General features: G+C 40.9%; 1 protein-coding gene and 1 long non-coding RNA gene across 2 annotated transcripts in view; one reads left to right on the forward strand and one right to left on the reverse strand.

Moving 5' to 3' along the window:
* Positions 1 to 22048, forward strand: part of LOC138736174 (CUB and sushi domain-containing protein 1-like) — a 2349200-nt gene that overhangs the window by 527854 nt on the left and 1799298 nt on the right. The window lies entirely within an intron of this gene.
* On the reverse strand, positions 14939 to 21873 carry LOC138737523 (uncharacterized). The gene is made up of 3 exons (XR_011340997.1): positions 21775 to 21873; positions 21440 to 21560; positions 14939 to 15009 (listed from the first exon to the last, which is right to left on the reverse strand). It is a non-coding gene; the product is annotated as an uncharacterized lncRNA (long non-coding RNA).

Here is a 22048-nt window from a genome sequence, read left to right on the forward strand (position 1 = left end):
TTATTGGCACTCCTGAGGAAAGGGCTCAGGGCCCAACACGTCGACTGCCTTTTGCTTCCTCTGGATGCTGTGTGACCTGCTGAGTTTCTCCAGCATATTTATGCACTGAGTGGAAACTCAGCAAACCACAGGATAGTGTAACAGAGTTGTTGTGCAGAATCAAGGCTGTATCCCCTAGCCCTCATAGTTCTTGTGTGTGTGTCTCTCTCTAAATTCCCGTGAATCTTGAGGCAATGTCCCAGAGTTTTAGCATTTCATATGTGTGTGTGTCTCTCTCTCTTTCTAAATTATTTTCAGTGCTACTGTTATATTTGTTTTTCCATTTCTCCTAGAAACAATTTTCAGGAATTTCTAATGCTCTATGTAAAAATAAATTATCCAGGTGAAATCTCATTTCAACCTTTCCCTCTCACTTTAAACCGATGCCCTCTAGTAATTGATATTTTCAGCCTGGAAAAATATCTCTATTTACGCCCCTCATAATCGTATAAATCCCATGTATTCCTATTCCTGAAAATGTAGCTGTGTTTCCTGAATTCCTGGTTTTGAATCATATGGTTATCAGCATCAGGCTGTTCAGCCCATTGAGCTTCTGTTGACCATCAGCGCCGATTTACTGCCATTATTTACCCCACAGTGTGGCAGACAGCTCAGACAAGGGGACTTCAAGCCCACTTCCCCGAGAACCATCATAGGAACAAGGCGGAGTTTTATGGTGCAATGGCATCTCCTTGCAGGATGTCAGTAAAAATTGGGCCTGGCTCTTGCTCTATTTCAAAAAGTGTCTGCTGTCTTCATCCTCAAGGCAGAAACACTTCCAGTTCTCTTGCTTCACTGGCCTAAAGGAGGGCTGGCTGTTTTGGGTAAAGGTTGTCAAGCAGTTTCTTGCTGAGAAGTTGGGAACTGCTCATATCCTCGATTTATTTTCAAGTTGAAGCAGTTCTTTGCTCGTCGAATCCGAAGCAAAATAAAACCCCAGGCGACTAAGCACCTCAGTCACGGTCAATGGCTGTCATGTCATCGTGCTTCAAGTCACGTCCTTTCTCTAGCTCTGAGAGTTTAGCGTGGGTCAGTGTGGTCCCACAGCCAGGCAAGCGTTGCCCCCATCGTGCAACTTGACGTGGGAATCGGCAGAGCTTGTCCAGTGGGAAGAGGTGCCTCCCCTCAGCAGTGGGTTTACATGGGTGTGGAGTCAGCATAATGAGACTGGACAACTGCCAGCTGAGGTGGAGATGATGGTACTGCTGTTCAAAGTGGCTGACGCTGTTATTTTTTGTCGAGGGCGACAGGGTTAGCACAATGCTTCAACTGCTTCAGTGACCCAGCTTCAAATCTGGTACTGTCTGTCTCAAGAGTTTGTGCATACTCCCAGTGTCAGAGTGGGTTTCCTCCTGGTGCTCTAGTTTCCTCCCATATTCCCAAGGCATAGTGGGTGAGAAGGTTAATTGGGTATATTTGGGCGGCACTGTTTTACTGGCTTTGACCATGTTGCAAATGTTTTTATGTTTTAAAACATTCCTGCATTTATCTCACTGTCTGCATTTACTGGTAGGACTTTGCTGCAGATTATTTCCTCTATTTTCAACTGACCTTTGACTGAATAACAATAATAAACCCATCTCACACTGGCACTTGAACCCAGTAATTAACCACCAATTTACCGGTTCACCTGCCAATGCAAACAATCCTGAACTGGTAGGGGGTGCGGGGGGAGCAATCGACCTGCAAATGAACTGCCGAGGGAGGTAGCATCATTGGCAATCTGGTTTAAATGGGAACACTGGGTCACCCAATCTGAACAGGACACCCACATGCCTGGCCCCATTAGTAACCCATTGAGGACGTTCTTGCATGCATGCGGGAACGTGAAGGAAACAGAATTCACAGCACGCGTTTAAATAATAAGGTATAAACTTTCTATTCGATTTGCAATCCTTATCAATGCATTATGATCTTGCATTGAAACAAAATTATTCATGTTTACTTAAAACATAATTAAGCATTATGTGCAGCACAGTGTGAACTTTTCAGTGCATGATGTTGTGCCTCTATAAACCTTCTCCAGTCTCAGAAAATCATAGCAAGAATAAAACACACACGAATAAAAGAATGTGGGAAAATATGCACGCAATTTGATAAAACGTGCGCACACAATTTATAAAGGAGCATGGGAAAGTGGTAGCAAGAATAAAACACACACGAATAAAAGAATGTGGGAAAATATGCACGCAATTTGATAAAACGTGCGCACACAATTTATAAAGGAGCATGGGAAAGTGGTAGCAGGAATAAACCAGGCAAGAATAAAGGAGTGTGGGAATATACGCGCACAATTTAATTAAACAACTGAATTAAAGTATACCTCAAAAGTTCTGTTTTAGCTTGCGGCAAGAACGGAGCCAACTAATTCTGTCATCTTTATTGTTTGTTATTTTCTTCAATGATTTTTGGATGCTCTCGGCGATTCTCTGTCTGGTTTCTGAAGATCACTATTTGATCCATATGTTTACATTTTTTTTGTATATCAGTTAATCTTGATTAGAGGGAGGGGTGGATTAGGTTTTGTTTTAGTTATTTTTTCTTTGTATTCCTTTTTTTAATAATCGATTATATACGGGTTTAATTATGGTTGTCCAAGATCACTGGTCTTCAAACTGCCCTCCCCCTAAACTGATATCCCACTTTAAGTAATCCCTGTGCCATAGGTGCTCTGTGATTAGGAAGGGATTGCTTAAGGTTGGATGTGGGTGGAAATAAAAAGTTTGAAACCCATTGTTTTAATCCTACCTCATTAACTCGTTATGTGCATGGTTTCATAACTCCAAAGGAAATGGGCTAATGACAACTTTTCTCAAGCAAAATATTTTTGTAACAATTGGGTCTAGAGCAGTGGTTTTCAACCTTCCCTTCCCACCCACACCCCACCTTAAGCAATCCCTTACTAATCTCAGAGCACTGATTGTTCAGGGATTACTTAAAGTAGGATGTGAGTTTATGGGGGGCAGTTTGAAAACCACTGTCCTAGACAATATAATCATATTAAACAGCTTTTACTCATGTTATGACCAAGGTTTGCTCTATTGTAACTCATTTGGTGTCTATCCAGAATTTTCTTAAAAGAAATAATGTTTGATCAGTCATTATGTATGGATTTGAATTAGATTTATATTAATTTGTGATATGTATGTAATAGGACATGCTTTTTTGCTATATTAGAAGACTTTGCATGGTGGATTAATATGTTAAATTTAATAAAAATATTTTGAAAAGTAAGAAGAATTTGGACAGGTCCATGGATGGGAGGGATATGGAGGGCTATGGACTGGGTGCAGGTCAGTGGGACTAGGCAAAATAATAGTTTGACACAGACGAGAGGGGTCAAACGGTCTTTTACCATGCTTAATGTTCTATAGTTATCTGAGAGGAGTGTAAAAGAGAAAAAAACATGCTGAGAAATGAGAGGGGAAGATGATAGGTTTCTGAATGAAGAAGAAAGGGAAGGGGGTGAGGAGCTGGAGGAAAGGGGATAGAGGGACAGGGAAAGAGGTTGAACAGAAACTGGAGAAGTCAATGTTAATGCCATTTGGTTGGAGGGTGCCCAGATGGAACATACGTTAGATGAGCCTATCCTATTCTGATGAAGGGTTCTGACCTGAAGTGTTGACTGTGTGACCTGATGGGTTTTCCAGCATGTTTTTGCACTGCCTTCAGTCCTGATATCAGTACCGACCACAATGCCAAATTGAACGTGATGCCAACATGTGATCCCCATGTTTGCACCTCCCTCCCTGTGTCCATCAAACAGCTTCTGAAACATTAATATTGTATCTGCTTCCACTACTGCCCATTCTAGTCACCCACCACTCACTGTGTAAAATATTTGCTGTGCATCTCTTTTAAATTCTCCCTGCCTCTTAACTTAAACACATGTCAACTTGCATTGAACATTTCTACCTTGGGGAAAAAGACTCTTACTGTCATTACCTTCTTGTTCTCCCCTCAATCTGATTAATGCTCCAGAGTGAACAATCCAAATGTACTCAAGTTATTATTTTTACCATATGGTCAAACATACTTCACTTACCTCTGGGTTAGAATGTTCAACATGGAACAAAAGTACCACGCATCACTGCATTGACATGAGTACACAGGTCTCAGCTGAGACAATACTGGAGAAACTCATGGTGTCTGTAAGGAGGTTGCACACTCTCTTCATACCTGAATGTGTTTTCTCCCACATTCCAAAGACAGGCGGGGTTTAGTTGGTGAATTGGTCACATGAGTGTATTTGAGCAGTATGGGATTGTGGGCAGAATGGCCTGTTACTTGATGTCGCTTGGTGTTCTGCAGCTTGCCACTTCCTTCCTTCGGCCCTTGCTGAACTGACCAGTGGTTTCACTGTCTCTGCAAGACCCCCATGCAAAAGTCTGACCTTTGTGTTACCCCATTGATTTCCTTTATTGAGCCTTCATTTCAATAAAGCCACAGATATAAAGAAAACTGGCACAGAGCTGTTATTGATAAATTGTAGCTTCTGCTAATTGATGTGCACTGTGGGTGTGTGAGGATTTTGTATTTCAATGAAACACCAATATGATAGTTTTTTGGCGATCAAGCAAAATCTGCTTGGCCACTTGATTGATGTTTACCATGTTAACTGTTGAGTACAAACTGTTTCAAACGGAGATGACTGCAGGAAGCATTTTAGGCGCCCATGCTATGGACAGCACTGAGAAGCATGGGTGGTGTAGCAGTTCGTGCAACATCTTCACAGCGCCAGCGATGGGTTCTGGACCTGTGTTTGATTCCCGCTCTGTCTGTCAGGAGTTTCCACATTCTCTCCATGTCTGTGTGAGTTTTCCCCGGGGGCTCCGATTTCCTCCCACCGTTCAAACATGTAGGTGTAGGTTAATAGGGTGTAAATTTGGCAGCATGGATGCATAGGGCCAAATTGGCCTGTTAGAGTGCTGTATGTCTAAGATTCACCTGCTTGTTTCTGAAGGTCTCCACAATTCCTATCCCCCTATCCATTCTCAGCTTCTCCCCTTCCACCTGTGTCCACCTATGACTGTTACCTGCTCCTTCCTCCCTCCTCTACCACCCTCTCCCCCTCCTCTTTATTCGGGTGTCTGCCTGTTCCTGCTCATACAGAGGGAAACGTTACTCCGTACTTATGGCCTGTTGAGTTTCTCCAGCACCTTGATGTGTTGCACGCAGCCCCAGCATCAGCAGGCTTTCTTGTTGAACTCAAGATCAGAGAGCTGGCTTTGCATTGGCCTGCAGCTCCTCACTCAGGCCACTAGGTGGCCCAGTGGGGATTAACCCCTCCCAGCCCCTGGCCCCCACCCTGACACCTGTGCCCCACTCCATCTCCTTGGCTCAATCTTCTTGCAATGTGCATGTTCTGTTAAAATCTGATTTTAATTAGCTCACCATTGTGGCGCAATCAATGACCACTCACAAACATGAAGCAAGGGTCAAAGGCTTTATTGATCAGAAGACCTGGACATGCCTCTACATGCTGGTGGGCCATGATCAAGGCAGGTATGAGGGAGGATATTCGGGCTCTTGGCCTTTATTAGGGGATCTTATGGGGAGGGGCTGCAGGTACAGAAGGCGGGCCAGCCTGCCCAGCCCAGTGAGGGCATGCCCAGACATATCCACAGTACCGTGTTCCAACCATGCATAATGCTATCCCAATATTACCTTCACACATCATCCTTATAATCCTTGTGACTCTACGATCATTATCTGGCTATTTACCCAGTCTGATCTGTGTGTGACTCAGTTGTGTTTGGTAGTAGACAATATCTTCACTGCAGTAATGTTGGAGATGAAGTATCATCCCAGCACTTCCGTTGATGTCCCAGAAATGAATAGATACAACAAAATCATTTCCTTTCCTGCACAGGCAGCCTTTCACCCAACTCCACTGGCTAGTTACTTGCCCAGCTCTCTGCTTCTAAATATTAGCTGTTAGTCTGCCCCACTCTAACAGCCCTCTCTGAAATCTTGCCTCACCCCCTGACACCCACATGTTTCCACTGCTCACTGGTATTGTCATCTCACCAACTTCTCACTGCGAAGCATAGAAGTGCTGGAGAAACTCAGCAGGACACACAGCATCCAGAGGAAATAAAAGGCAGTCGACGTTTCGGGCCTGAGCCCTTCGTCAGGCATGTGGCTGAATGAAGACGAGGGAAGGAAAAGAGGAGAAGGGGCAGGAGGAGGAGCACAGGCTAACAGATGGGACGGTATAGATGCTGAGACATTCTCAGATTACGGTTAGGTCATTCTCAGGACAGGGTTGCGTTCTCAGGTGTGTTGGGTCATTCTCAGGTCACTGTTGGAACGTTGTCTAGTCAATGTTGTGTTGGTCCCAGGTCACTGTTGGTCTTTCTCAGGTCACTGTTTGGCATTCTCATGATACTGTTGGTACGATCTCAGGTCACTGTTAGTTTGTTCTCAGGTCACTGTTGTGTTGTTCTCAGGTCTCTGTTGGGTCATTCTCAGGTCACTGCTGGGACGATCTCAGGTCACTGTTGGGACATTCTCATGTCACTGTTGGGACTATCTCGGGACCCTGTTGAGCCATGCTCAGGTCATTGTTGGGTTGTTCTCTGATCACTGTTTGTTGTTCTCAGGTCACTGTTTGGCATTCTCATGTTACTGTTGGGATGATCTCAGGTTGCTGTTGGGACATTTTCATGTCACTGTTGTGTTGTTCTCAGTTCACTATTGTGTTCTCAAGTCACTGCTGGGTCATTCTCAGGTCATTGTTTGGCATTCTCATGTCACTATTGGGATGTTCTCAGGTCAGTGTTAGGTTGTTCCCAGGTCACTGTTGGGACGATGTCAGGTCACCTTTGTGTTGTTCTCAGGTCTCTGTTGGGATGACCTCTGGTCACTGTTGTGTTGCTCTCAGGTCACTGTTCTGTTGGGATGATCTTTGGTCACTGTTATGTTGCTCTCAGGTTACTCTTTGGACGTTCTCATGTCACATTTGTGTTGCTCTTAGGGCACTGTTGCGTTATTCTCAGTTTAATGTTGGGTCATTCTCAGGTCACTGTTGGGATGTTTTCAGTTCATTGTGAGGATATTCTGGATGTATCAATTGAATTAAAATTATAATTTTAATTATATTGTCTTATCCTTTCAGTTTTTACCAATTTGCATTCATATATTCTTTTTCAATTCATTCGATTTGTTTATTTCTTTGTATATATGGCAAGGAAAACAATGAGGCTCATCTCCAAAGACTAAATGGAATGGGGGATTATTATGACTCCATTTTAGGTTCCGTTACTGGGCACAATTTACTGTTAGATTTGGATAAATTAGTTGGCTGCTCTTCTTGGGTTAAAATGGAATTTAATTTTTTCTAAAAGCTCGTCTGTTTTGGAATTTTTGGTTCTATTTTACCCTTTTTCTTTTCTAAATTGACTGATAATCTGATAATGAGGCAGGGATTGAGAATATGGGCACAATTTAGGAATTTGTTTGGATATCAGAGTTTTTCCCTATTATACATAATCTTTTTCAACCTTTTCTGTTAGACCCAGGTTTCAAGGAGTGGTATAGCTTAGGTATTAAACGTTTTAAAGATATTTTCTTTTCAGAAATATACAAATTAGGCATTTTGTTTGGTCCAAACTTTCTGATTTCCCTCGAATTCCCAAAATAAATGTTCTTGATTTACTTTTTGATTTGCAATTTTCCCAAGGTGGATTAACTGCAATTATTTATAATAACCTAATCGATTTAGAAACAGCCTCAGTGGCTGGGATTAAGAATGATTGGGATCGTGACCTGAATATTTCACTGACAGAGAAGGACTGGGACACCCCTCTTAATCTTCATTTGGTGCATGACATTCTCTGTTACAATTTAAGTTGGTGCACAGAGTACATCTATCTAAAGTTAAATGATCTCGTTTTTATTCTAATATCAATCCATTATGTGATAAGTATAAAATCTTTGAAGTTTCATTGATTCATATATTTTGGAAGTGCTCAATTTAGAAAAAATTTGGAAAAACATTTTCCAAACTTTTTCAGTGATTCTTCAGATCAAATTAGAACCATGCTCCTTTAATTGCTTTATTTGGATTTTCCCTAGAAGAGGGTGTATCCTTGTCTTCAACCCAAAAGAAGTTCTTAGCTTTTTCCTTGCTGATAGCTTGATGAGTAATTCTGATGAAATGGAAAGATAGCTCTTCACCCACTCTTATTCAATGGATACATGACATCATGTCTTACCTACATTTGGAAAAAAAATTAGATATAACATCAATGATGTAAAGTTTAAATTTGATAAGATGTGGGCCCATTCACAAGTTGAAGATTTAAGGTGGACAGATGTCCCGGCAACTCCCTGTCTTTTATTTGATTCACATCTGTATAATTTATACAAGTGAACCTTGTTCAGAGGGAGGGGTTGGATTATCAGGGTTTTTTTTTCTCTTTCACTTTTTTCTTTCTTTTTATTAGTAGAGATAAACTAGATAAAGGTGGGTTGAACTGTGGATCATTAATATTGATCACATCACAGAATAAGACAAAAATACCTGAGAAGGATAAAATCCCTTTTTTGTAATATAAAGGAAGCTTAATTATGTCTATTTTCTACTCAATATTAATTTTGGCTATATTATGAGGAATGGATTAACTGTTAACTCAATATAATCATAGAATTTGATGTTTTGAATGAGATAAGTAAATAATTATGGCTATACTTCTGATATACAATTTTCATGTGATATGTCGATGATATGATTTGATTTATGTTATTAAATAGAAGACCATGTATAAAAGGGTATTTTTTCTATAAAAATATTTTAAAAAGATCACTGTTGGGACATTCTCAGTTCACTGTTGGGTTGTTCTCAAGTCACGGTTGGGACCTTCTCAGGTCATGGTTGGAACCTCAGGTCACAGTTGGGACATTCTCAGTTCACTGTTGGTACATTCTCAGTTCACTGTTGGGTTGTTCTCAAGTCACGGTTGGGACCTTCTCAGGTCATGGTTGGAACCTCAGGTCACAATTGGGACATTCTCAGTTCACTGTTGGTACATTCTCAGTTTGCTGTTGGGTTCTCAAGTCACGGTTTGGTCCTTCTCAGGTCACGGTTGGTACATTCTCAGTTCACTGTTGGGTTGTTCTCAAGTCACGGTTGGGACCTTCTCAGGTCATGGTTGGTATATTCTCAGTTCACTGTTGGGTTGTTCTCAAGTCACGCTTGGGACCTTCTCAGGTCACCATTGGGTCTTTCTCAGATCACTGTTGGGACATTCTCAGGTCACTGTTGGTACATTCTCATGTCACTGTTAGGTTGTTCTCATGTCACTGTTGGGATGCTCTCAGGTCACTGAAGGGACATTCTTGTCACTGTTGGGTTGTTCTCCGGTCACTGTTGGGTCATTCTCAAGTCACTGTTGGGATGTCCTCAAGTCATTGTTGGGTTGGTCGAAGTTCTTTCATATTGCATCAAAGTAATTTGCCATCTTGGATTCTGGAATTGTGGAATGAAGCTTAAACAATGTCTGAATATTTTGACTAATGCTAAGCGAAATAAAAATAAAATGTATTTTTGCAAGAGTAATGTATTTTGTCTTAAACTTAATCATTCCTGCCCATCACACTCAAAGAGCTAAATAAAAAGCTGTTTTGGATTCTCCTGTGGGACAGCAGGACTTTTTTTTGTGATCAGAGTGAAGGCTGGAACCTGTGATGATCTGAAAATGTTTCCACCCTGGTTTTGTACGCCTTTAGGGGATAGAGTGTCAGAATATGTTACCCATTGGAGCAGCATCAAAAACAAGAGGACATAGTTTTAAGATGAGAGGGACGTTTTGAAGGGGATCTGAGACTTTACATACAAAAAGCGTTTGCTATCTGGATCTTGTTGCTAGAGGTGATATTAATATCAGATGTAAAGAGGGATTTAGACAGGCACTTGAAGAGGTAAGACACAAATGGATGCAAACCTAATGGAGGCAGATGGATTAGTGTAAATAGGCATAAGATATGTTTGAAGGACTATTTTGGTTCTGCACAATGACTGGCTCTGTGAGTGTCTGTCTGACATCCTCTTGTCGTGGAGAGTCTCAGAAACATCACACATCAGATTCTGCAGGGTGCAATCTTTGATATCTAGTGTTTCTTTTGCTATCTTATTTGTGCCCAATGTTCTTATAATTAAAAAGAGTCTGTTGCAGAGATAAGAGGCATTGACTTCAAAGCATAATTTTAATTCCCATAATTTCACAAATGCAAATTTGGAGAAGACAATGAAAGAGGCTTGGTCTATTAAACTGTATAATATATTTATTCTTCCCAAATAAGATTATGCTTTCAAGGGTTGATTTAAAGGTCATGCTGTTACAACGTGACCAATGTGCTTTTCAGTCTCTTGTATTTTTAACTTCTTTGTTTGCCATATCGAATGTATGAAGAGGTTTGGAGAGTGTCTCAGGCCTTGAATACAGGGCAGTAGGATGAGTATCTTACTACTGATAAAGAAGAGGTCATATATTGGCCCAGAAAGTGCACATGACTCAACTGTGCCAATGACGTGGAGGTCTGCGCTGAGGATGTGATGGCCTGTGCCTGGTGAAGCTCTCTCATTCACCTCATGGAACAGAGACACTTGTCCTCACCCTTCCTAGCATTGTTGAATTGTTGCTTCTTTTGAGCTGGACGAGTGAAAATCCTTGCATTTCTGCTCATGCTCTCTGGCCTGGAGAAAGAATAAATGGAGCTTTGGAACACTGGAATCTCCCTCCAGCTGGGTTCTTGATGGGCAACCACAGATTATTTCAGTTCTCTCTCTCCCTCTATCTTGATAATTTTTTTCTTTTACATATCTGTTTTTATTTTGCATCTAACATGACTTGAATTCAAGTATGATAGGATGGATTAGTAAATTTGCAGATATTGCAAAGGTTGGCAATGTTGTGGACAGTGAGGAAGATTATCAAAGCTTACAGGATGATATAGGTTAGTTAGAAGGGTGGGCTGAAAAATGGCAGATGGAGTTTAATACTGATAAATGTGAGGTGCTACATTTTGGTAGGACTAATCAAAATAGGACATACACATAGGCAATTGAGGAATGCAGTGGAACAAAGGGATTTAGGAGTCATGGTACATAATTTCCTGAAAGTTGAAGCAAATGTGGATAGGTGGTGAAGAAGGCATTTAGTATGTTGGCTTTCATAAATCAGAGTATAGAACAGAGGAGTTGGGATGTTATGTTGAAGTTGTATAAGGTATTGGTGAGGCTAAATTTGGAATATTGTGTACAGTTTTGGTTGCCGAATTACAGGAAGGATATAAACAGTACAGAGAGAGTGCAGAGGAGGTTGATGAGAATGTTGACGGGGTTTCAGGGTTTGAGTTACAGGGAAAGTTTGAGCAGGCTGGGACTTTATTCCATGGAGTGTGGAAGGTTGAGGTGTGATTTGATAGAGGTATTCAAAATTATACGGGAGACAGATAGAGTCAATGTGGATAGGGTTTTTCCACTGAGAGTAGGGGAGATTCAAACAAAAGGGAATGGATTGAGGATAAAAGGGGAAAAGTTTAGGGGAAATATGAGGGGAATTTCTTCACGCAGAGTGTGGTGGGGGTTTGAAATGAACTTCTGGCAGAGGTGGTAGAAGCGAGATCGATGGTAATATTCAAGGAAAGGTTGTATAGGTATATGGACGGGAGAGGTGTGGAGGGTTATGGGCTGAATGTGGGTCTGTAGGACTGGGTGGGAGAAGATGTTCGGCATGGACAAGTAGGGCCGAATTGGCTTCTTTCTGTGCTGTTAATAATTATATGGTTTTAAAAACATAATGCTGGAGAAATTCAGCAGGTCAAACAGTGTGTTTTATATAGATCCAAGGTTTTGGGTTTGAGCCCTTCATCGAGGTACAGGAAAATGTCAGCAAGCACCCAAACAAAATGGTGGGGGGAGGGGCAGGAGCAGGAGCACAGTCCCACAGGCAGGTGGTAGGTAATATGTTGATGAGGGAGGGAGGGAGGGTAAACAGGGAGAGAAGATGAAAGAAGAGAGAAGGGGTGGAGAGCTGGAGGAAAGGAAAGGGAAGGGAGGGGGAATGAAGAGTGGGCTAGCACTGGTCATCTGGTTGGAGAGGGCCTAGTCGGAAAATTAAGTTTTGCTCCTCGAATTTTCGGGTGGTCTTGGGGGGATAGGACATGAAATCTTCTTTCTGCAGCAGTGAAAAAGCTAGGGACCGAAATGACAGTCAGCCTGCTTTCTGAAGTCTTTTTGAGTTTAGTAAGTAACATCCCAATATCTTGTTCAAGAGTAAAAACATCTTCTACATTCAATAATGTTCTTTGATCCCAACACTACCACTTGGTATCTTTTGAAGCTCATAAACAAGTTTGCCTTTTTCTGTCTGCACAAATAGATCATCAAAAGCTCTGCCATGACGTTGTTTAAAGCCATGTGAGGTATGTTTTGCATTGGTTACAATGTCAGCATGGGAGTGGGGCACGGAATTGTTGGTTCGATTTTTCTCCCTCCTGCCTCCCGGTTTAAGGAGATTCAATACTGACCCACTACCTGACGTGGCTGCAGAAACCCTCTCACCTCTTCTGCCTCATCATCTGCACAAACCTCTGATGCAAGGAGCTTTGTGCTGTAAGTTAGCTGGCTTTGTGCACTGCGTGAAGCTAAGGAGACGTCACAGTAGAGCGGCAGACCATTTCCTCCATCCACTCTATGTCAGCATTTATACCTTACCTGATTTTACACACACTTGGCTCCATCAGAGCCAATCAACAGGAGCTTCCACTCTTTGCTCCCTTGAGTACATCACCTGAAATACATAGCAGCTGTTCCACTTGTTTACCTCCTCTGTGTGCCCCAGTCTCCCATGTTCATCAGGAGTCAATGCATTGTGATGAGGGGTAGAATCCCAGTGAACTGAAGCCTCATGTCCAGTGGCGTCCTGCAGTTCACAGCGGTGTTGCTGTGAGAAGAAAGGTGAGGGTGTGGTGCGCTACCGAATAGAAGCAAACACACAAAATATAAAGTCTGTTCTACAGGCTTTATTCAACATAAACTTCCACAGAGCAAGGAGTGAAGAATGCTGTTGCAAGCCCTGAGACTGTCTTCGAAGGGCCGGATCTGACTTATATCCCGGAGGGTGATTGACAGCCGACCGGGTAGGGCTTGGTCCATTCAGGTCAGCTGATTGACAGCCGGCCAGATGTTGCCTTGCTCTTTCCCCCATGCTCTTCTGCAGGTACAGAGGTCGCCCCTGCAGTAGGTTGGTGATGTACCACCACAAAGGGAAGATGATTAATTTAAGGGGGAAAATCAGATGCCCAGTTCCATCACTTCCAGAGCCTGAGATTATTCAACGTTCACTGCCCTCAAGGCTTGGATTTGATGGTGAGGAGCCATTCTTTGAATAAAATAACTTGTTGAGTTAAGTTCTGTGTGGAGTTATAAAATTTATGCTTTGCAACAGTTACACTTGCAACTTTACAAAGCATCAGGTGGGCAGAAGATTTTAAATTAAGACAAACAGCATAGTAACAGGCCATTTTGGCCCATGAGTCCATGCCGCCAAATTTCCACCAAATTAACCAACACCCCTGGTACGTTTTTGAATGGTGGGAGGAAACCGGAACCCCCGAGGAAAACCCACACAGACACAGGGAGAATGTACAAACTCCTTACACACAGCGCGGGATTCAAATTCTGGTCCCGATCACTGGTGCTGTAACCGCTATGCCAACCGTGCCACCCCAAAGTTTTTTCGGAAGAACTCAGCAGGTCAGGCAGCATCCGTGGGTAGGAATGGTCGGTCAACATTTTGTGTCTGGACTCTTCATCAAGACAACAGTAATTTAGTTTAATTTAGAGGTACAGCACAGTAACAGGTCCATGAGCCTACGCCAACCAACTACACCCAAGTGACCAATTAACCTGCTGACCCTGTACGTGGTTAGAACATAAGAGGAAACTGGAGCACCTGGAGGAAACCCATGCATGTCATGGGAAAAGCATTCAAATTCCTTACAGACAGCGATGGATTTGAACCCGGCTCACTGATGCTATAATAGTATGACACTAACTATGCCATGCTGGATAAAATCGGTAAAATTACATTGTTGGCACAGACTAGAAGGGCCATATGGCCTGTTTTCTGAGCTGTAGTGTTCCAAGAAGGAGGAAAGTTTGACCTCATTTGGAGCACCATCATTCCACAGGGTTATGCCATGGAGAATGCAGAGGAGATTCACTAGGATGTTGCCAAGATTGGAGGATGTCAGTTTTGGGGAGGGATTGGAGGACGTCAGTTTTGCGGAGGGATCGGATTGGCTGGGCATGTTTTTCTTGGATTGATGTGGGGTGACCTGACCCAAGTGTGGAAGGCATGAGTGACATCGACAGTCAAAATAATATCCCATGGTTGGCATATAACCATATGTAACCAAATAACAATTACAGCGCAGAAACAGGCCAGTTTGGCCCTTCTAGTCCATGCCAAACACCTTCTGTTATATCAAAAAAATGAGGGCGCGCCTCAGGTTAGAGGTGGGATCTTCAAAGTGTATCTGACTACTCAGCTTTTACAGAGTGGCTGATATCTTGAACTTACTGGCAGAGACAGAGGTGCAATCAAATACAACCACTCTGTTTGAGACAGACACTTCACCAGGCAACGCAGAGAAGCATACAGCCCTAATTCAGGCAAATGAGCTTAGCGTGGGCTGGGCCAGGGGGCCTGGTTCTGTGCTGCATGAGGCAATGACTCTTGATAAAAGAGGCTGTAAATGCATAGTGCTGTGGAAAAAAAAACACCGATATCTGCTTTTAACTGTCAGAGATATGTCAGTACTACAGGCCATTTCATTGGACATTCAAACCTTTAATATTCCATGAAACTATATTAATTCGTGTCATCTTCTGATTAATTCATTAATTTAATTGCAAATGAGTGAATGACCTGGCTCTCCTCATCCGGCACTGGATCAAAACTGAAAAATAAAATAAAGAAAACATAAGATATCGGTAACCTTGCCAACCAAACTAATTCCCTAATAAACCCCCACCTTCCAGCCCACCCTGTTCTGAAGATCTCCAACTGCAGTAAAACCATCTCATTTTTATGCAGGTATTGATCCACTATGTGAGAAATGTAACATTTTTGAAGCTTCTCTGATCCCTATGTTTTGGGAGTGCCCAAATTTAGAGAGATTTTGGAAAAACATTTTCCAAACTTTATCAATGATTTTAAAGATCAAAATAGACCCAGGTCTATTAATTGCTTTATCCCATGTCCCAGGCCCATGTCCCAGGCCCATGTCCGTCTGCAGCGCAGAAGAAAGTTTTAGCCTTTACCACATTGATAGCCAGATGAGCAATTTTATTGAAATGGAAAGATGACTCTTCACCTACCCATACTTAGTGGTTACATGATGGAATGTCCTATTTAAGCTTGGAAAAAAATTAGATACAACATTAAAGATAGAAAATTTCAATTTAACAAGATAGTGGGGGGCATTCATAGATCGCTATCATACTTGGAAGATTCAGGTACTTTGAATGTTTTGGAGATTCTCTATCCGACTTCTGGAGGTCGCTATCCAATCCACAATTTCCATTTTCTTTTACAGTGGTTACCTTGATTACAGGGAGGGGGTCGATTAGATTTAATTTGTTGTTTTTCTTTTTATTAATTTTTATTTGAATTAATTTGACAAATATGGGTCTAACATAGTTATCATAGATTAATTCAATATCTTGTTTCTCATGTTGATTAAGGAACTGTCTAATGTCATTCCATTCATTTTTTCAGCACTTGTATGTATATGAGATAACTTGTTTTGTGTTTTCCCTAAAATTTTATGTGTAAGTTTATATGTTAAAACTTAATAAAAATATTTAAAAGGGAAAGGGAACATCACAGCACCGTACAGGCCCTTCAGATGTTGTGCCGACCCACCTAAACCTAATCAAGAACAATATAATTTTCCGACTTCATACCTCTATTTTATTCAGCTTTGGTCATTTTCATGCTCTGTTCACATTCTGCAAATTAAACCGATGATCATTTACCCAGAATTTTTACTTTGAGTTATCCTGGAATCTCTGCCATACATGTCACAGCAATCCCTCTTGTTCACCTGGATGTTGTGATTTTTATGACATCAGAACTTATTCTATCAATAATTTTTTTTTACAAAAGCTACCTATCAGAGAATGCCATGGAGTAAAAAAAGTTGTTAAATTTTGATCTGAAGCTTTCAAAACGTTTCTTGCTTGTTATTTACTTTCTCTTCCTTCTATATTTATTATATTTGTCTTCTCTTTGTGGCATGTTATGTGATCATTCATTCATTCATTCATTAATTCATGTTTTAGAAGAGACAATCCATTCTTTGTAGAAATCCCATTGCACTATTGGAATTGAAAGAGGAACTTAAAAATACCAAAATTATACTGTTACAATTCTGCTACTTTGCTCAGTGCGGTCTGAATGAAGAAAGTCACACAAAAGATGTCCCATTTCATTTGCTTCTAAAATACCTCCCTCAATTTTCATTTTCGAAGTCAAAAATGCATCAATTCAAATTGATTACCTCACTCTTAAGGTATAAAGACAAGCTGTTTTGGTGAGACCAGAAATAGTATTCAGCGTTGGGGGGGGTGGGGTAGGGAATGAAGGGTATGGTGGGTGGGACACAAGAAAATATTTAGAGAGGAAACCTTTTGTGTATTGTTTAATTCAGCAAAATTGAATATATAAATTAACTGAATTCCTTAACTAGTTTCTTAAAATTCAGCAACGTGAGACTTGAAGATTGTTTGGTTGTATCAAGGGAAGTATTTTTTTAATTGACTTAATTTGCATGTACATTATACCTAATTATTGAAATGTATTAATGTCATGCTCATTGCAATTATCCTTTCCACTTTTATATTAAGTTTAGGTTCATAGATTTGGATTATAAGCAAAAATCTACTTTTGAATCAATGTATGTATTTAAACAAGATCAAAAAGCAACCAGTGTTTGAGGTTTTGCAAGGATAGCATGTCACTGATCTGAAGTGATCAAATCATGCAAATTAGTCTTTAATGTAGTCTTAAATTTAATTAATAGTTGCAGTTAAAATCTTAGTGAGCTGAGTTGAACAATACTGCTTGATTTTTCTTTGATCTGCTCTCTTCATGCTGTAAGATGGCCCTGTGCCAAGCAGAGGAAAGGCTCTGAGCACAATAACTGCAGGGTTTTGCAAACTGGGGCCTGTTAAACCGATGTTGGACCTTTCCCATGGGCACCACCATCTTCCCTGGGAACACATTCCAGGCACCTTGAGATCAAATTCTCTGATTCCAGGAATACAGCTCAGCACTTGGTTCACAAGGTAAAAGAAAAGTAGGCCATTCAGCCCATCAAGTCTTCTTCCCAACTCCACCCTGAGCTAAATTTTCTTACATCTAGTTCCAAATTCCGGCCTTTTCCCCATATCCCTGACTAATTAGATACCTATCAATCTCTTCCTTAAACTCCCCCAATGACCAGGCCTCCACAGATGTATGTGGCAACAAATTCCACAACTCTGCGACCCTCTGGCTAAAGAACTATCGCCTCATCTCTGTTGTAAATGGGTACCTTCTCATTCTAAGACTGTGCCCTCCTGTCCTGGTTATATTCTGGTTGCAAAATAAATAAAAAAATAAGAACATAATTTTTATCACAGACATCTGGACATTCATAAGCAAAATGTAGATTGTACTCAACAAAAAGTTCAGCTGTTTCAGTGAGCGTCTCAGCACACATCCATCTCACAATCAATTTGCTCTGATTCTTTGCCTTTGGACACTGCAATTTACTTTAATCCTCATGGTCTGATTTTGCATGCCAGTTCATTCCAGATGTTTATTCCACCCCCGGGTGTTGCAGGTTGTTCATCTAAATGAGTGATGATTTGATGTCTCCACTGAGACAGAAAACGGCTTGAGTTTCAGGGACAATGTGTGAACAAGAGCTTATTGTAGCAACCTCCTTTCCTACTCATTGTAGGAAGGAAGTGGAAGCTGTGGAGAGGGTGCCGAGGAGATTTACCAGGATGTTGCCTGGATTGGGAAACAAGTCTGATGAGACAAGGTTAGCAGATCTGGGACTTTTCTCTTTGGAGCATAGAAGGATGAGAGGAGACTTGATAGAGGTCTACAAGATTATGAGAGGCATAGATCGGATGGATAGCCAGCACCTTTTTCTCAGGGCAGGAATGGAAAACACCAGAGGACATGTGAACAAAGTTAGGGGACGGAAGTTTAGGGGAGACATCAGGGGTAAGTTTTTATACACAGAGAATTGTGGGTGTCTGGAACGCCTTGCCTGGGATGGTGGTGAAGGCTGAAACATTAGGGGCATTTAAGGGACTCTTAGACAAACACATGGATAGAAGGAAAAATGGAGGTTTAAGCGGTAGGGAGGGTTTAGTACTTCTTTTTAGGGATATATGGATCAGCACGACATTGAGGGCCGAAGGGCCTGTACTATGCTGTAGTGTTCTGTGTTTATTCTATGACCTGTCTTGCCATCAGAGTGCATCTTCCTCAACCCTTTTCCTCCTTTGCCCTCCTAGTTTCTCACTTTCTCCTATTTCTTATCCCTCCTACCTGTACTCACCTGCTGGCCCCGTGCACTCCCCCCCACCCCCCCCCCCCATCCTTTTACTCAAGTTTCTGCTCTCCTTCCTGCTGAAGGATTTCAGCCCAAAGCATTGACTGTCTATTGCCTTCCGTGGACAATGTCTGACCCATAGAGTTCCTCCAGCTTTTTCAGTGCTGTGTGAGTCTATTGACGTCTGAGGATATATGATGACAGACAGATGCACTGAAGACCTTATCAGCTTCTCCGTTCTGGTGCTGATTTTACACCAGTCTTTGCTTCTGTTGAGAAGAAGAATTTTTAAAATCCGACTGCTCTTTCTTGGACGGAAGTGACCAGTTTATCTTGTACCCAACTGGCTATTTCAAAAATGTTTAGCATACAAAATGATGAGGGGTGGAGATGGAGTAAATGCAAACAGGTTTTTTTTCCACGAAGGTTAGGTGAGACAAGAACTGGATGAATGAGTAAAGGTGAATGGTGAAATGTTTAAAGGTAATATGAGGTGCTGAGAGTGTGGAACGAGCTTCCAGCTGAATGCAGGCTCGATTTCAACATTTAAGAAAAATTTGGATAGGTGCTTTTATGGGAGGGATATGGAGGGCTATGGGTGAGTAATAGTTCAGCATTTACTAGATGGACTGAAGGGCCTGTTTCTGTGCTGTGCTGTTCTATGGTTCGACTACATGTGTTAACTCGAGGGTCGGCTGACATGAAATCTCAATGTCTGTTGACAGTAAAGGAAAAGTTTTATTAAGAATTACCTAGGGAATTCCATGATCCTTGATGCTTTGATGCAAAAAATGTAGTTTGGAGAACCATTTTAAGAAAAGGAATATATTTTCCCTGGCATTTTTTACTGAATTTTGTCCTCTGCACAATTTTTTTTGAATATTTTATTTAAAAGTTTTTCAATACATGTAATGAATAGATTGTGATTAAATGTAATTTTTTCATAACCCCACCCCTCCATCCCTCACCAACCCCTTCCCCCATAAAGAATAATATGTGTAAAAGAATAATTTAAAGAGCAATAATGACATAAAAAGTGAAATAAGTATCTTGGATTGCTTGGGGTATCGTTCCCCCATACACGGGAGCTCAACAGATATTATCTGGTCATTTCATTTTAAGGAAGAAGCTTAACACAGGTCTCAAGAGGCTGTAAAAACATTTCTACACTTTTATACATAAAGTTTGCATGTACAGGCTCCAAATTTGCAAATAAATATAACATATTTATTTTTCAAATTGTATGTAACTTTCTCTGAAGGTATACAGTTTTGCATTTCTGCATCCCATCTTCCCATTCCTAAACGGGAATGCAATTTCCAGGTTACTGTAATACATTTCCTCACTGTTGCTAATGGTATTTTAACAAATTACAATTGATAAATTGATAATTTCAGCTTAGGTCTTGTTCTTTCTATATTTCCCAGTACGAATAAATCTGGATTTAGCAGAAATACTGTACCTGTAACTTGTTCTAAGAAGTTCCCCAGATCCACCCAAAAATGCTTTTCATTGGGGCAGGACCAAGATGAATGCAAGAAAGTTCCTGTCTCTTCACGACACCTAAAACATTGATCTGATGGATCTGATTTCATTCTATTTAATTTTTGAGGTGTTAAATATAACTGATGCAAAAAAAATTATACTGAACTAATCTATATCTTACATTAATAGTATTTGCAATACTATCTTGGCAGAGATCCGACCATTTTTGCTCATCAATTATAATATTCAAATCCAGCTCCCATTTCTGTCTAGATTTATTCATTACTTGTTTAATAGTTCCCTTTTACAATAAAAGATACATCTTAATATTTCCTCTCCTAATAAGAATTTCCACCTCACTTCAAATGGGTACCGCAACTCTGGAACTAACTTGTCCCTGAAATATGCTCTCAGCTGGAAATAACAGAAAAAAGTATCGCTAAGTATTCCATATTTATTACTCAATTGTTCAAAGATCATTCCTACGTGGGCTCTTAAATAATTAATGTGTGCATCAATACTATACGCCAGAGTTTGCAGTAAAAGTGCTCTGATTATCTGAAATCCCTGTCAGCAGGTTTATGAACTAATCAGCCTCCAATAAGGAATTAATTAATACAGTCAGAGAATCACATCGAGAGTTTATTTAACTTAGAATTAGATCAGCTTAGTTGGAGAAATTGTATGAGTTAAATTCTTGAGCCTAATTCTCCCTTGTCAAATTCATATTGACATCAGAGCCTATGAACTTGCTGCTCAAGCAAGTTTGAATTCCCATGCTGCAGTGCATGCGATTGCCTGCTGATTTAGAACAATCTTATTGAAGGGTGAAGCCAACTCGACCCCGAGCATGTGATCTTGACAGCCCTTTGCCTTTCTTATATTTTTCTCCAAAGTGCCATCCATCTTTTATACATCAGAATGAGCCTGGAGAAATTCAATTCAGCTGGGCACTGAGAAAGAGAGAAAAGAAGAAGGGTTGTTTTCCAATGAACTTGGATGCCAATGGGCAGAAACTAAACCAGCCCTTGGTCAGTTGGCGATGAGCTTCTAACCAAACCTTAAGACGATCACCTTGCTTCCAGCTTCATCGTGCTCTGTCCACTTATTTCGCTTTGAAGTCCTCATCCCTCTAAGAATATTTCAATTCCCTTTGACTTTCGATGGACCTCCCTCTTTTCTAGCCCCCAGCACTAAAGGTTGATGATCAACTTCTCTCTGTGGTTAATGCCTGACTTGGAAACATCTCAGTTTCCCTATGACTCCTACTTTCATATAAACCACTGACCTGACAAGCACTAGATCCTGTTCACCCACCATTCATTTGCTTGCTGACCTCTATATACACCCTGGTCAAGTAATATTTTGTTTTCAAGGATTAATCCTGCATTGTCGGCTTAGTTATAGACCTGCAGAAAGGAATTTTAGACAATTAGAGGTCTTTTACTACATTGTCTGATGGATAATATTTTAAAAAATTTATTGATCATGATAAAACATAATGAAAAAATGCAGCTTAGGAAAAAATAAAATACATACATGATAAGTTTAAGTAAATAATAACCCCTAAACCCTCCCCACCCCTCTCTAAACTACCCCAAAGAGAGAAAATGATCAACTCACATCACCATCATCCAGTGTCGCCATGGTTGGTGCAACCCCAACAGCAGGAGAGGAAAAATAATGACTACAAATTTAAACCCATATATTTCATACTCGGGCTCCACACCTTAACAAAAAAGGGATAATTATCACACAAATTACATGTTTTCTTTTCCAGTGGAATACAAGACCTCATTTCTATATGCCACCGTTGATTGTTTAAATCAGTACTCATTTTTCCAAGTTATAGCCAAACATTTTCTTGCCACAGCTAATGCCAATCTCAAAAAAGCAA

This window comes from Narcine bancroftii, chromosome 6 (genome assembly GCF_036971445.1).
Source record: "Narcine bancroftii isolate sNarBan1 chromosome 6, sNarBan1.hap1, whole genome shotgun sequence".
NCBI lineage: Eukaryota > Metazoa > Chordata > Chondrichthyes > Torpediniformes > Narcinidae > Narcine > Narcine bancroftii.